The following is a 17,416-nucleotide window of genomic DNA, read 5'->3' on the forward strand; positions in this document are numbered from 1 at the left end:
CTACACAACTATTATTATTGTTATTAATATAGTCTTTATGGTGAAGCCATAGCTTTAGTATCAGAAAACTGTGAAACGTCATCATGATTTCAATTGGAACTACAATATGCCTTTATCAGTGCCATTTTGTGGTTTGGCATGTCGTAAAATCATCACGTCATTCATTCTCAAACATTACCTCATACACTTAAAAAATAAAGGTGCCCGAGTGGTTCTTCAATGTCATTGGGGAACCATTTTTGGTTTCAAAAAGACCCATCCATTTGAGTGTTCCAGAAAGACCTTTTATTTATTTAGATCTATAACAGGATCCATAAGGTAAATAACATTGAATATATGGTAACAGATTTGTGATATACCAATGGCTCATGATTTGCAAAGGTCCCAAGCTGCATAGAGTAACTCAGACTAAGTCCAGGTTTTTCTTAATCTGTTAGTGTCCTGTCTGGTGGCCTACCATACAATACAAATGTCAGGTTTTTCTATTAGAAAGTTTTTCAAGGCCCAAAGAGCCTTTCCCAGAATGAAGAGGTTAATTGTCATGCAATAATTCTATGAGGAACCACACAATCCAGTAAAGAACAATAAAGAGCCAGTAAAAAAACATTTTTAGTGTGTTATTCTAGCTTGGAGTAGGTGTAGGATGTCTCATAAATAGTTCTCATGTTCTACTCTGACGTAATACAAATTCTTATCCTAGTCAGACTTTTAGGCCAATTTCTAGGAGTTATTCTGAGACATTTGAAAAACATGGGCACAGATGTGGTTTACTGAGAAAAGGAAATTGCAAGAGAGAAGAGGCAGAACATTTCTTAAGCAAAATGAACAAAATTCAGTGTCAACCTGGCATCTAACTGGGCTTAAGTGTTGTTGCAAGTAGTAGGTTTTGTAGTTATGGACTTGAATATTTTGCCATGTTGAAACACATCTCGAACTTTGCATTGCATTGCACTGGATTTATCTTACAGATAATAAAGATAAATTACAATCTGGAAAAAAAAAAAACAAATTAAGGAAGGAAACACATTATGCTTCCTCTGATTTTCCTGTGCTGATAAACCGAACTTTGGAAAAATTCAAGTAACAGACTGACAACAATCTGTTAAAAGTCCCACACACATTGACAAAACTCTACAAACACACGGTGTGAAAATAACCCCAGATGTGCTCTCCTATGCCTTGATGCTTCATTTACAAGCAGTAATGTTTTCCAGAAGAATTGTTTTATTATACTAAATACACTTTTATTATTGGCTTATAGTTTGGATGACATGTTCTTCTATTTTTTTACTTAATTTTGCCGAAATATGATTATACACAACATTTTTCAGTAGGGACAAGTCATGGAGCAAACAAAATCCATAAAGCCACATAATTTCAAACCTGTTTACTCCAATTTAGGTCACAGGCAGGCAAAACCTTGGGGGAAGCATTGAATACATTACATCAGCCATTTAACTGAATAATTTGCCATTTAATTTATCTGCCTTGCATGTGGCTATCAACATTTACTTATAACTGTTATGTAATTTCTTGATACAACATGTTATATTATATAATCTCATATATCAGATATTCTGTTATCCATACATCCATTATCCAACCCGCTATATCCTAACTACAGGGTCACGGGAGTCTGCTGGAGCCAATCCCAGCCAACACAGGGCGCAAGGCAGGAAACAAACCCCGGGCAGGGTGGCAGCCCACCACAGTATTCTGCTATGATTTTCTAAATATTTCAAAAATAATTCTTTGAGAGTAGCTGGACATGTTATGCCAAGCATCTTTATGGGGGTTGTGATACGTTGAATTTTTGCGGATGCTGCCTTAAGCCCTTCTGTTTTCTTTTTTCTTGCATCCTCTCCTGCTGCCTTTTCTGGTCTTTGAGTTAGGACCGCAGGATTTACCACCAAAAAAACAATTTGGCAGGCTACCTGTGATATCCTACTGCTCTGTCTTTCTATGCATGCCGTGCTTAGCTTCCCCTTTCATCAACTGACCTAATCTGTAGGCACTCAGCTACAGCAAAATGTAAGCATGAGGAGTGAATGTGGGCATAAGAATAAAAGAATCTATGTTTCAGGTTAGGGTCATCATAAAACTCTTCCAAGATAAAACAGCCTCCACAAAGGGTCAGGTTAGAATTGCTAATCAATCTAACCAGCATGTCTATGGAGATGTGCATAGAAAACCCATTTATAAAAAGAAGGAACATGCAAAGTCCACACAGACAATGTGCAGGCGTGGGATTTGGAGAAAGGATGCTAGAAATACGAAGAGGCACTGCTATGCACTGAGCTATTATGCCAGATCAGATTATCAATTTCTTTTATAAATGGCAGTATCTATTCATGCATTCCCAGTTATATTACTCCAAAGGTCCAAATTAAGCTAATAATCAAAGCCATCCAGTCTGTAAAGCTATACAAAGCACTGGGGTTCCATGCATGGGAAACAGGAACTAGTTAAAGACTCCTATCAATACATTAAAATTGAAAAATAAATCCTCATCTTTATTCAAGAAAAGATAATTGCATAAATTCTTAAAATCACCTTCCATACATAGACCTACTGAAATTTACATAAGTAAGTAAATCAACTCTGTCATCAGACAAAGGACAAAACACATAAAAATGGGTTTCAAAATTTGTAATCGTGACTGATAAATGACACCTATGGGAAACAAGAAACATTTGGGAAGCCTTTTTTATGGATACTGGGAATATGAAAAATCTGTTGCAATAATTGATATGTCATATCCAAAGTCAACTACTGAAAGTAGGTCTAACATAACAAATTTAGTTTATATCTACACGGGAGAAACAACCAAAATTTGACTAAGGGAATAAAACAATAATTAGTTTAAGTTTAACATAATATGGCGACACTTAAACCAATAACGATAATTTCTTGCTGGTAGTTAATTGAATGCACTGAGTGTGTTATAAAAATACTATCCATACTGTAAAGTTGGACTAAACAAATGTCATATGGCACCCTGGTCAGCACTGTGGCTCCCTATGGTATTCTTACCCCTAGTTTGAATTACTGATTGTAACCTGTTTTCTGCCAGTAGATTGTGATACTTCCATTTAATGGTCAGATTGTTTACAGCAGTGGTGCCCAAGTTGCCAAGTTCAGTACTGGAGACCACTGTGGCTGCAGGTTTCTGTCCTTTCCTGTTTCATAATCAGTTAGTCATTTTACCTTGAATTGCTCCGTTTTCCTCCCACAGTCCAAAGACATGCAGGTTAGGTGTGCTGGCGATCATAAATTGGCCCTAGTGTGTGCTTGGTGTGTGTGTTTGCCCTGCGATGGACTGGCGCCCTGTCAAGGGTTTATTCCTTGCCTTGTGCCTTATGTTTGTGCGGATAGGCTCCAGCTGACCCTCGCGACCCTGTTCAGGACTAAGGTTAGAAAATTACTGACTGACTGACTAATCATTTAATTAGCTAGTTTTTTTTTTTTGTTCTATTATTTGGCATGTAGAATAGCAAAGTAGTACAGTAATACATTTAAAAAAATCTGTATTTTTGGCATAGCATTTACTGTATGCCTTTTTTGAATTAATTTTCCTCTTAATTTTTGTTCCCTCAATTACATTCTAATAATGGCAATTACAAATGAATGATAGACCCCAGGACAGACAACACAGAATGGTAAAAGGCTGCAGCTACTTGAGTGTTAGACCCACTAGTGTGCTCAGTAGTGAATAACTTCCAGGGCACCTGCAAAGCTAGAATGAAAATCATGATAAGGATGATGAGAATCTTAAAAATAAAGATAAAAACATTGACATAATCGTCACCTCCTGTAATCCTGTTAACCCTAGTCTGTTCTTCATGCTTTACCAATTTTTCTGGTGTTCAGGTAATCTCATCCACGAATACCTGATTCTTCTATGGATAGATGTATTCTGTCATGACCCTTGGCAATATTTACAGTAAGGGTTTTTCTTGTCTGATCAAGTAAGATTGTGTATAGCAAATTTCATTTCCAATGATCCAGTTCCTAAATTGCCCCACTCTAGGCTATTTTTATAGCTTCAAAGTGCCATGCATGAGCGTTTGAAGATCACCTTCCAGACCCTACTAAGGTGTGTAAACCACCCCGGGACAAGAGGTGGTGCAGCCGCTAACCATGCTGTCTTTTTTTGATTTTGCCCCTTGAGGGTAACTGACCTCTGCCCACAGTGTACCAGAGTTCCCACCCCTTGGACTGGTGTGGAAGAATAATTTTAGGGTAACATAGCATTCATCTTAAAGAAATAGCATAAAGGCTTAATAAATGTCAGAAACCTGTTCAGGCACACTAGTAAACCAGATAAGGGTCAAGTGAACCACAAAATGTACACTGAAATGTAAGAATTGGTTTAGGAAAAATACTGAGATGGTCAAGTAAATAAAGAATGTACCAGAAGAAAGGTTGATGTAATATACAAAATGGACTGAAGGATGACTAAGAGGTGACTAAGAAATCAACAGATGTCCCTATAAACGAGAATGGACAGTTGTTATATGCACAGAAATTTCAAGGGTGGTGGTGCAACTCAAAGGTAGAAGGTAGAAGAACCAGAATATAATATAACAGACTTTTATCTTATGTAAATCATTTGGTTGTAAACCAATGAACCAACCAGAGTACAATGTACGCATTGATTGACACTATGTAAATTCAGTAGTTTATAAAATGATCCTGTTCTTTGTTTTCTCTCACCATTCTGACCATGCTGTAACAGACTGCTTTTGAAGAAACCTCAGCAGGTCGAAACTCCCCCTGATGGACCTGCTCAGACGAGCCCCCTTTTCCACAGAGCCTAGTTGGCTAAGATGGCATATTAGAAGCCTGATTTCTGTTGCACCACCAATCGCTTGTTTCCTTTTGGTTTTCTGGAGATATGCATTAAAAAAGATTGCCCTGGCTGGCATCCAAACTTTTTTGGGAGGGTCCAGTCATCCTTCTGTTTGCCATAAGTGTTAATGGCCATATTTACTAAGAATTAATTCCAGAGTGAAAAATAGCAGATGTTTCTTAGTATTTCTATAGAGGTAGTGAGCAGTCTTGTATTACCCAAAAGAGGATAAAGGTAGAACTTATAGCAGTTTGTCATTGCATTTTTAAGACACAACATTTGCAATTATCAGTGTCACACACAGGAACCTGATACCTCTGACAGGGCTGATTACTCAGGTAAAAGTGAAAAGAGAAAAGATGTCGCACAATTTCCACTTCCCCTATGATTCCAGAAGAGAATGTTCCCAAAATGGAACAGGGACGTCACTTCTGCCCAAACTACTGTACAACCCCACCTCTTCTGTCTGACAAAGTTAAAAAAAAAATCCATTGTTATTCAACCACCATCTTGGAGAACAATTACTTCATCAGCATATTCTAAGCCTTCTTAGAAGAAAAATTAGTTTCATTTAACATCATTACCCATTGCAATTAAAAGGCTTTTTCCAGCCTGGGACCTCAACCCTTGAATGTCTCTGTTGTTGATTGTATTACGCACAGCTATACTTATCAATAGCACCTGATGACACAGACTCTCTCGATTCACTAACACAGTCTTACTGGTATTTCTGAATGGATGAATAGTAATTTTCTCAAGCTAAATCAAGAGAAAACTAAAACTTTAGTGATTGGCAATAATGGATTCAGCGAGGTTATCAGAAATAAACTTGATGCATTAGGATTAAATGTTAAGATGGAAGTAAAAAACTTAGGGGTAACTGTTGACTGTAACCTGAATTTTAAATCGCATATTCATCAGACCTCTAGGACAGCATTTTTTCACTTAAGAAACATAACAAAATTTAGACCTTCTATATCATTGAAAGATGCTGAGAAATTAATTTGCGCTTTTGTTTTCAGTCGCTTAGATTACTGTAACGCACTCCTCTCAGGACTACCCAAAAAAGACATAAATCATTTGCAACGAGTGCAGAATGCAGCTGCTAGAATCCTAACAAGGAAAAGAAAAACCGGAACACATTTATCCAGTTTTGATGTCACTATACTGGTTACCTGTGTCATTCAGGATTGACTTTAAAATTCTACTTATCTATACTAATAAAAGGCAAAGCCCTCACTCACTCACTCCCTCATCACTAATTCTCCAACTTCCCATGTAGGTAGAAGGCTGAAATTTGGCAGGCTTATTCCTTACAGCTTACTTACAAAAGTTAAGCAGGTTTCATTTCGAAATTCTACATGTAACGGTCATAACGGTTGATAACGGTCGACAACGTCTGCCACGTTGAACTTTCTTATTTATGGCCCCATCTTCACGAAATTTGGTAGGTAGCTTCCCGGCGCTAGCCAAAACCGATGTACGTACTTATTTCGGTGGTATGATGCCATTGTCGGCCGCCATATTGAATTTTCCACACGTAACTAATTCTCCAACTTCCCGTGTAGGTAGAAGGCTGAAATTTGGTAGGCCTATTCCTTACAGCTTACTTACAAAAGTTAAGCAGGTTTCATTTTGAAATTCTACGCGTAACGGTCATAACGGTCGACAACGTCCGCCATATTGAACTTTAACACTGCTGAAAACACATTACTTTAACATGGCCTTCTCATAACTTTAACTTAATCCTGATACTCTGTATGTTCAATTCATCATAATAACTATTCATGGTGGCTCTAAAATCCGTACTGACCCCTACTCTCTCTTCTGTTTCTTTTTCCGGTTTCTTTGTGGTGGCGGCCTGCGCCACCACCACCTACTCAAAGCATCATGATGCTCCAACATTGATGGACTAAAAGCCAGAAGTCTTCGTGACCATCATCATCAAGTCCTTCCGTGAGAACCCAAAATCAAAAAAAGACTTTCATTTATGTTAGATAGAATGCCCAGAGGGGACTGGGCGGTCTCATGGTCTGGAATCCCTACAGATTTTATTTTTTTCTCCAGCCGTCTGGAGTTTTTTTTTTGTTTTTTCTGTCCAGCCTAACCATCGGACCTTACTCTTATTCTATGTTAATTAATGTTGACTTATTTTATTTTCTTACAGTGTCTTTTATTCTTCTGTTCTTTATTATGTAAAGCACTTTGAGCTACTGTTTGTATGAAAATGTGCTATATAAATAAATGTTGTTGTTGTTACATCAGTTAAGGTATATTGTTGGTCTATAACTTCTGCTTCATACCATATCTTTTGATAACACAGGGCATTCATTTATGTGCTGAAGGTATATGTAATAAGTGGCCTTAATGGTGTCTTGGACTTCTACTTTCAGCACAGTGCAAATATGAATACATTTAATACATCTAGAGTCATAATTGTATTCATACAGGCAAGTTCATTCTATAGAACAAAGTCAAAAAAGGAGTAGGCCTCACAAACAGTCAACATAAAGATAACAGCCAAAGAACAATGGAGTAGCACACGGATCAGAGAGGCAAGCCTCACTACTGCTTTGCCTTTGTTTTATTTATTTGATTTATAGCAAATACACAAAGTTTATTATTCCTACAAAGCAATTTGTCTATAATAGGGATATATAGTAGAAATATCCAAAACAACATTTTTGTGCCAGTGAGGTGAAATTTGACAAGCCATTAAAGTTGGGATTATTGGACTGAGAGATGTGCATTTGCACAGGAAACCACAGCAAATATCAGTTTCAAAAAGTAAGAAAAACTATTGCCAAAATGCTAAACCGTAAATGTTCTCAAAAGGAGAATTGCCATTAGTTCAGTCAGTCAGTCATTTTCCAACCCACTATATCCTAACACAGGGTCACAAGGGGTCTGCTGGAGCCAATCCCATCCAACACAAAGCGCAAGGCAGGAACAAATCCCGGGCAGGGCGCCAGCCCACTGCAGGGCACACACACAAACACACCAAGCACACACTAGGGACAATTTAGGATCACCAATGCAACTAACCTGCATCTCTTTGGACTGTGTGAGGAAACCCATGCAGACACAGGGAGAACATGCAAACTACACACAGGGAGGGCCCGGGAAAGTGAACCCAGGTCTCCTTACTATTAACAATACTTAACCGCTAAACTGTTAACGAAGTCGTAAAGTGAACTGCTAGAAGCTGATAACCAAAATACATTTATTATTCTGAGCCCACACCAACATTGAGGTTTGAATCGATAATCTTGGATGATGCACTGTGTACAGCATGGGTTCATAAAATGCAGCATCAACAAAGTGGCGCATTGTGGCTTCCCAAGCAATGCTGTTCAATTTCTCATTGTTCTTTGTTGCCTCAGTGATCCTAAGGTAAGGCTTGTCTGTTTAAGGCAACCCAAATGCTCTGAAGTGCCAGTCACTCAATCTGATGTATCAGCAAAAATCTCATTGGACTTTTTGCTAGAATTCCAAAAAAGAAGTTTCCTATCCTGTTGAGTTTGAGTGGTTTATATTTTAGGAATATTTTTCATTCAAGGTGAAAATTTCCGTTGTACAGTAAAGGTGAAGCTTTCTTTAAGAGCTTTTCCTCTTTGTCATTGTTGAGGCCTTTCAGTTTTCTTTTTTTTTTCCTGAGGTGTTCACAATGTTAGCCCACTAAGCCTTGAGAACTATTAGTCCTGTTGTTCCTGCCTTCTTCAAGTACTCATTCATCAGTAACCACCTGGGTCCTGACTCATCAAAAAGAGAATAGGGGCCTTGTATTGTCTAACATGCTTCACCGTCTCCCCCAGCTCTTCTTCCCATCTGGAGCTATTGTTATTTTGAAGCTGCTATGCTACATTATCCAGCATTATCTTAGACATTTCAGATGTTCTATGTCAGTTTTTTTTTGTGTAATATATTTTAATGAGTACTCATTGAGGATCCATTATTTCTTTCATTTCCTTCCGTTCAATTCATTTTTCTCTTATTAAGTGCACTTCTGTTTATAAGCCCTGTGCTCTATATTGCAAAAATAAATGAAAAATAAACACAAAGTCATGAAATATAAATATAGTAAAATGCCATATACATACTGCACAGAACAGTGTGACCCATACTCTTGAGCAGCCCTGTACTCAAAGACATTTCAAGAGTGAAAAAGATGAATAAAAATGAGGTATGTCTAGGAAGGTTAGGCAGAAAGATTAAATCTTGTAAGATAACGAGACAAATAATAAAGGCTGTGCCACTCTGAGCCAAAATATACCGTGTGGATGGCCTGCTTATAGGGAGTTGGGTCACCTCTCCACAACAAGCATGCCGACAAGCACTTCCTCCTACCTAGACCTGCCTCTGTCAATCTTCTGCCCTACTCTTCATCCTCTGCCCAGCAAACTCTTTTTCTTGCTTCTCTCTTAACTCCAAGTTCTCTTCAACTGTGGCTCTGGAGGTCCTTTCACTCCTAATCCTGTCATTAGGTATTTTTAGCCAACATTTTTTTCACAGACGTCTGTCAAGAAATACTAATAGGCTTTCTTCATACCTACAGAAATACAGCCTTACAGTACCTCACTGTGACTGTTCTCTCAACATTAGCCAAATCAGAGGTTTTCCTAATTTTTGTATTTCTTTGTGTGTTTTTGAGTGTGGTTTGTTGTTGTTTGTCACAGTATTTCTTGAGAGTCTGTGAAAATCTGTCTCGTCCGATGCGAGAGATGGACGTCTGAAGTGGAGCTCCGCTAGCAGTGGTGCTATTTTTCATATTATTTGCTTATTATTCTGAGATATCCTGTATTTATTCGACCCGAGAGGGACCGCTACAGTATATGTAAACACATATAAACATGGCCAACAAGAAGGAAAGAACGAAAGAATCGAAGACTAAAGCTACATCCAAGCTGTGATCAGCAAGCCCTAGCTCGAGATACGGCCTGTCAGAGACAGACCTGGATCAGATGGGCGAAAGTACAGACTCCTCGGGACCACGGTCCGCTACATCGTCGCCGGCTGAGAGCGAAAAGGGGAGCGAAGGTGCGATCGTGAGTGCAGATGTGGATAGCTCGCCGATTGGAGAGGATTACCTGAAACTGGAAAAGGCCGGGAGGTCCGCGGCTTCAGTTACGCAATTACGCGGGACTGGAGCAGCGGGACACCGCTTCAGCAGAGTCTGCTGCTTCATCTACGGCACAAGAAGGCACATTTGAGCTATCTGAACTGAAAGTGTTGCTCGCTGAGCTCACGCAAGATATAAAGGAAAGCGAGAAGGCTAATGAGAAAGCAACGGCAAAGGCACTTGAGAGACTGAAACAGGAATTAAAACAGGAGATGAAACAGGCCAATGAATGTCTGCGACAGGAAATCCAACAGGCAAATGAAAGGCTGCGACAGGAATTCCAACAGGCAAATGAAAGGCTGCGTCAAGAGGTCAACTTGAACTTCGACAGGTGCTGGGTAAAATTGAAGAGCGCATTGAGAAAAACTCGCTAAACTGAGCACGCTTGCTGATCGATTGGAGCATCTTAGTGAGACATTCACGAATCGGATCGAAATAGCCGAACATCTAGCTGCCAGTGCCGAGGAAAGAGCAGTAAATGTCAGTTCGAATGTAAAAACTCGGAGAAAAACTTGGAGACAGACTGGCTGCTTTAGAAGATGGGAATAGAAGGTATAATGTCAGAATTGAAGGCCTGCGGAGAATCGAGAAAGTTTAAACCCGTGAAATTCGCAACTGAACTTTTTCTAAAATAATCGGGGCGACTTTAAAGCAGAATCTGAGATAGCAGCGGCTTACGCGCACGCTGATCAAACACCGTCAGACCCGACCAAGATCTTTTATAGTTCGTTTTGAACGATTATCATTTAAGTTAGAGGTGATGGAACTCCTCAGGAAAAAAGGAAGATATTATATATGAAGATTGCCACATTCGCGTCTTCCCTGACTTCTCTCCAGCAACAGCTATTAAACGCGCCTTCTATAATATTAAACAGCTGCTACGGCAAGCCAATGTCAAATACGGCCTCCTGTATCCGGCAAAACTGAAAGTGGAATGGCAGGGTCATTTCTATGTTTTCGCTAGCAAGGAGGAGGCAGAAAATGAGTTAAGAAAGCTGATCCCGGGACTATTCTGATACATAATTGTGAGTCATGGCGGTAAATGATAAAGCTAGGATTAATAATCTACTGTCTGATCTATTTGTTTTTTAAAATACGGGTTTTTTTATCAGCATATATTCTCATATTCTTATTATTACTTATTATTATTATTACTTACTTATTACTTATATTACTTAGTATTACTAGGGCTAAATGTTTATGTTTTATTGTGCTTAATTACGTTTTCCTCCTCTTTTTTCTTTTCTAATTATTTCATGTGTACCCTAAATGAGACTGTTCAATATCATACCCTTGGTTTGCTGTTATTGCTATTACTGCATTAAGACTTGTTATGCTTGTTTTGGACACATCTTTAACACCATCACCTGGGTTTATTATCTGGGGATATCATCTTAATGCACTAAAATTGATGAAGATTATATGTATGTGTATGTATATGTATATATGTGTATATGTATATATATATATATATATATATATATATATATATATGTATATATTAAGTGCAAAATTCTTTTCTTTTTTTCTTTTTCCTCTTTTAAAGACTATATTGGTAACAGATATCTCTATCTTTTAACCTTAAAGCGCCACTGCATGGGGGCTTGATGTGCTTTGGACGTGCTCTGTCTCTGGGTATGTCAGAGGACTGGGACTGCATGAAGTGGGTTTTAGCCTCACCTGGGGAGGCAAAAAGGGAGGGTGGGGGTTAAGGGGGGAAGAGAAAGAGAGCAGGCTTGATCTATATCTAATCTATCATCTCAATCTTTATAATTATAACTATCAACGTAATAATAAGCTGCATGGCAACAACTCTTGGGGGAATAGGAAATTAAGACCTAAACTATTTCACTTCCAGTTAAGACTATAATATGACACCAAAAACTCAGAATCAGTGTCTCCATGATGGGACAGTTAACTTCGTAAGCTGGAATGTTAAAGGCCTGAATCACGAATTAAAGAGAAAGAAAGTACTTTCTCACCTAACAGGTCTAAATGCTAAAATAGTATTTTTACAGGAAACCCACTTACTAAGTAAGGATCAGTTCCGGCTGCAAAAGACTGGACTGGCCAAATGTTCCATTCTAGTTTTACAAAGAAAACTAGAGGGGTGGGAATTCTCATACATAGAACAGTACCATTTGTAGCATCAGATGTAGTATTGGATCCTGAAGGGAGATATGTGATGGTCATGGGAGACTTATCTAACTGTAAAATGATTTTGATAAATGTTTATGCACCTAATGTTGATGATAAGGAATTTATACAAAATTTATTTGCATCCATTCCCAATCTGAACACTCATAAACTTATAATGGCTGGGGACTTTAATTGTGTTCTAAATCCACTTTTAGATAAGACTTCCTCCACAGGGGGAACGGCAACTAACACCGCAAAGATAATTACAAAGTTTATAACTGATCACAACTTATCAGATCCCTGGAGGTTTTTAAACCCAAATTCAAGAACATATTCTTTCTACTCACCAGTACATCATTGCTACTCAAGGATTGATTACTTCTTTATAGATAATAACTTCTTGCCTAAGATTAAATCTTGTAAATACGATGCTATTGTTATTTCAGACCATGCTCCGATGATCTTGGAGCTGAAATTACTAAGCCCCATACACTCACCCCGCAGATGGCCTCAATCCGCTTCTATTAGCTGACGAGAATTGTACTGAATTTATATCCAAACAAATTGAATTCTTTCTAGAGACAAATACATCCCCTGAGATCTCTGCAGGAATACTCTGGGAAACTCTTAAGGCCTTCTTAAGAGGACAGATTATCTCATATCTTTCCCACAGAAATAAATCCGAGCGAAGAAAGTAGCAGAGATAAAAAGCGAAATTACTAAAATAGATGAAGAACATGCCAGACTACCAAGCGAGACTCTACATAAGAGGAGGCAGGCTCTACATTCAGAATTAAACCTCTTGACAACTAAAGAAACCGAACAACTAATTTACAAATCCAGACATCATTATTATGAACATGGAGAAAGCTAATAAGCTTTTAGCGCAACAAATTCACAAGCAAGATGTAGCAACGCAATCTCGTAATTACTAACACGAATGGAGATAAAATCATCGAACACAAAAATATAATGTACACTTTTAGAGACTACTATAAATCCCTATATACTACTGAGTTTAAAGAAGACAATATACAATCTAATGCATTTCTGGATAAATTACAGATACCACAAATTGACGCTTTTAGTGTGGAGGAACTCGATAAACCTCTGTCATTATCAGAATTACTGGATGCTATAAAGTCACTCCAAGGTGGAAAAGCAGCAGGCCCTGATGGCTACCCTGCAGAGTTTTACAAGAAATTCTCCGCTCAGCTAGCTCCCTCCTATTAGCAACATTTACAGAAGCCAGAGATAACCAATCTCTTCCACAAACCTTTCGCCAAGCACTAATCACTGTCTTTCCAAAACAAAATAAGGACTTATTACAATGTGCATCATACAGACCAATTTCACTTCTGAATAACGACGTTAAAATACTCTCTAAAATCATAGCTAGAAGGATGGAGAAAGTGCTCCCTCGTAATATCACAAGACCAAACTGGATTTATTAGGGGCCGACACTTATCTTCAAATCTTCGACGCCTGTTTAATGTAATATACTCACCAACTAAATCAAACACCCCAGAAATATTATTATCATTGGATGCAGAAAAAGCATTCGACATGATTGAATGGAAATACCTTTTACTATTTTGGAGAAGTTTGGGTTTGGCCCAACATTTGTGCATGGATTAAATTACTGTATACTAACCCAGAAGCTTCAGTTTGCATCAATAACATTTGCTCAGACTACTTTAAACTAGAGCGTGGCACAAGACAAGGATGCCCTTTGTCACCACTGCTGTTTGCAATTGCCATTGAACCACTGGCAATACATTGTCGAAATACTGATCAGATAAAGGGGATTAGCAGAGAAGGACTGGAACAGAAAATCTCATTATATGCAGATGACATGGTACTGTATATATCGGACCCAGAAAATTCTGTGCCTGCAGTCTTAGCAGCACTCACAGAATTTCAAAAGCTCTCTGGTCTCAGAATTAATCTGAATAAAAGTGTACTCTTTCCGTGAATTCGCAAGCATATAATATTAGATTAGACACCCTTCCTTTTATCATTGCAGAACAGTTTAAATACCTCGGGTAAACATCACAAGTAAACATAAAGCTCTTTATCAACAAAATTTCGTGTCTGCATGGAAAAAATTAAACAAGACTTGCATAGATGGTCAACCCTTCATCTCACACTAGCTGGAAGAATTAACACTGTTAAGATGAATATTCTTCCTAAGCTCCTTTTTTTATTTCAAAACATACCAATATACATTAATAAATCGTTCTTTAAGCAATTAGATTCAACAATAACCTCATTTATTTGGAATTCTAAACATCCACGCATCAAAAGAGCGACCCTACAAAGACAAAAGGCAGAAGGTGGCATGGCTCTACCTAACTTCCAGTTTTATTACTGGGCAAATATACAGTCGATAAGAACCTGGACACAAATAGAAGAACATACACAGGCATGGACCGCAATAGAAGTAAAATCCTGCAGTACTTCTTTGTATTCCTTGCTTTGTGCTCCAATAAACACACGTTATCGGCAATACACTAATAACCCAATTGTGCTCCACTCACTTAGAATCTGGAACCAATGTAGAAAGCATTTTAAGACGGAGAAGCTTCTTTCTGTGGCACCCCTGCAAAAGAACCACCTCTTTCAACCCTCACAAACATATGCAGTTTTAATATCTGGAAAAATTTGGAATTAACTTGCTTAGAGATCTTTATATAGACAACGTCTTTGCATCCTATGAACAATTACAGTTCCAAATTTAACATTCCAGCTACAAATTTCTTTCACTATCTTCAAATCAGGAACTTTGTTAAACAGAACCTTCCAGATTTTCCTCATCTTGCACCCTCATCCACGCTGGAAAAATTATTGCTCAATTTCAAGGAGTTAGACTCCATCTCTACAATATATAAAATCCTTTTACAATCCCTTCCTTTCAAAGATCCAAGAGGACACTGGGAAAATGACCTCTCAATTAATATATCAGAAAAGGAGTGGAAAGTAGCAATGCAGAGAATTCACTCAAGCTCCATATGCAAAGCATACAATTATACAACTCAAAATTATATATCGAGCACATCTGTCTCGACTAAAACTCTCAAAATGTTTCCAGGGCATGATCCAACCTGCGAACGTTGCAACCAAGCCCCAGCCTCACTAGGTCACATGTTCTGGGCCTGCTCCAAATTAACATTATTCTGGACAAAAATTTTTAATTACCTCTCAGACAGTCTTGGACTCACAATCCCTCCTAACCCATTAACAGCTGTGTTTGGGGTTCTTCCAGAGGGTCTTAAAGTGGAGAAAGACAAACAAATTGTGATTGCATTCACTACACTGTTGGCACGCAGACTTATTCTGATAAACTGGAAGAACCCAAACTCTCCTCTTTAAGTCAGTGGGAAACTGATGTGTTATATTATTTAAAATTGGAAAAATCAAATACTCAGTTAGAGGATCTGTGCAGACTTTTTTCAAAACATGGCAGGATCTAATCAGTAATATTTTGAAATGAGTTTATAAAGCACAGAGAATTTGTTGATTTAGGTATTTTTTACAAGCCTTAAATTTTACACCATTTGGCTTGCTCTCTCTCTCAAGGGTGGGGATCGATCTGTTCTTAGCATAATTCTTTTTTTGTAAAAACTTGATTGCTATGTATTGATTGTAATAAAATTAATAAATAAAAAAAATAAAAATAAAAAAAAAATAAATTTCCAACATTGGGCAAATAAAGAACTATCTATCTATCAGTTGTGATGGACGCCCCGAGAATAAAAGGATGGGGAAGGCAGCTACTTTTGGACACTGCCTCCCCCAAGGTGCTAGATGGCAGCTCCCCGAAGTATAATGGTGCACTGGATTCCCGCAGGGCATCCTAGGACTTGTAGTTCGCAATCGTAGCCCTGTCGGGGGCTGTGGGTGCCACCAGGGGGTGTAATGGAAGGACCGGAGGAGTCGTGCTTCCCTTATAGTCCGGAAGTACTGTCGAGTCATAAGGACGGAAATACAGAAGTACTTTCAGGCTGGTGAAAAACTTGAATTCTCTGTCTGACCTGAAAGTACTGGCAAATCACGTGGGAGGACGTAGAGAAGCACTACCGGGTCAAGAAATATAAAAAGGACTGCTGAATACGCAGCAAGCGAGCCAGAGTTGGGTGGAGGTGAGCAAAGCTTGCTGGGAGGTGTGAAGGAAAAAATTGAGAGAGAATTATTGTGTTCTTTTAATTGTTTATTGTGGCTGTGGTGCTTGGGGAGCATTGTTGAGGAGGAGAAAATAATTAAAAATCTTCTTGGTGCTTTTATCTGGTGTCCAGAGTGTTTGTCTGTTGGGTTTAAGTGGGCAACAGCGACCCCTAGCATTCACCCTATCTATCTATCTATCTATCTATCTCAATACAGAGTAGTTTTAAATCCAGCTTTCATCTGTCTCAAGTTTGCCACATTCAGAAAAATATTTTGTAGGCAAGTGATGATAGTTACATTTAAATGGAAGACATTTTAAAAAGGGGTCTATGATGTTGTCTATACAGCCGTTCTCCAACAAGAATCAAGATCTTAATTTGTTCCAGCAGATTTTTTAGATGCTTCTTCAAAGGTGTTGTTTACCTCTTCCTTGATAAGTGGTCAATTTTCTTGATCCTCTGCAGATGTCATCTTAGGGTTGCCGTTTCTTTTATTAGCAGGTTTTCTCATGGCTTTCTGTTTTCTTTGATCTTCATTCTCCTCTATCTCTGTCTGGTCTTTACACATTATATTGACATAGCTCTTGTATCTCCCACATGTTTGGTATATCATTCTAAAACCTTTTCTTTACTTTCTTAGTCCAAATCATAGATAATTTATTGTTTGGTTGTAGCCCCCCTGCAGGATTTAATTTTCGTAAATCCCTCATAGGTATAAATTATCATTATGTTGACCACATTTTCCTTGATTCAATAAAGGACATGGAGAAGATTCATGTGCAATCTGGCAAGGAGAGTGGGCTGTTGCTCAATTGGGTGGTGGAAACACCATACATGATGGTGCCTTTGGTGTGTCTTCTTATGTAAAATATGCAGCATGTCATATTTTTATAAAATACACTTCATGTGTGCAGTGATGTGAACAAGAAGCAAAAACAGAATTGAATTTACTGGTATGTAGGCAACCTGCATTATACATTTGTCGAAAGAAAAACATTTGTGAATTAGTCTTTAAGGAAAAATATTCCTTGCTTTCCACTCCAAAAAACTTTTACAACTCCCATTAACTCTTTTTAGTTAATTTAGTGTTTTGTAAATTTGTGAAATAATCAGCTAAAGTAATTTAGGTGTCAGTTTCGCAAA

This window comes from Polypterus senegalus, chromosome 7 (assembly GCF_016835505.1).
Source record: "Polypterus senegalus isolate Bchr_013 chromosome 7, ASM1683550v1, whole genome shotgun sequence".
NCBI lineage: Eukaryota > Metazoa > Chordata > Cladistia > Polypteriformes > Polypteridae > Polypterus > Polypterus senegalus.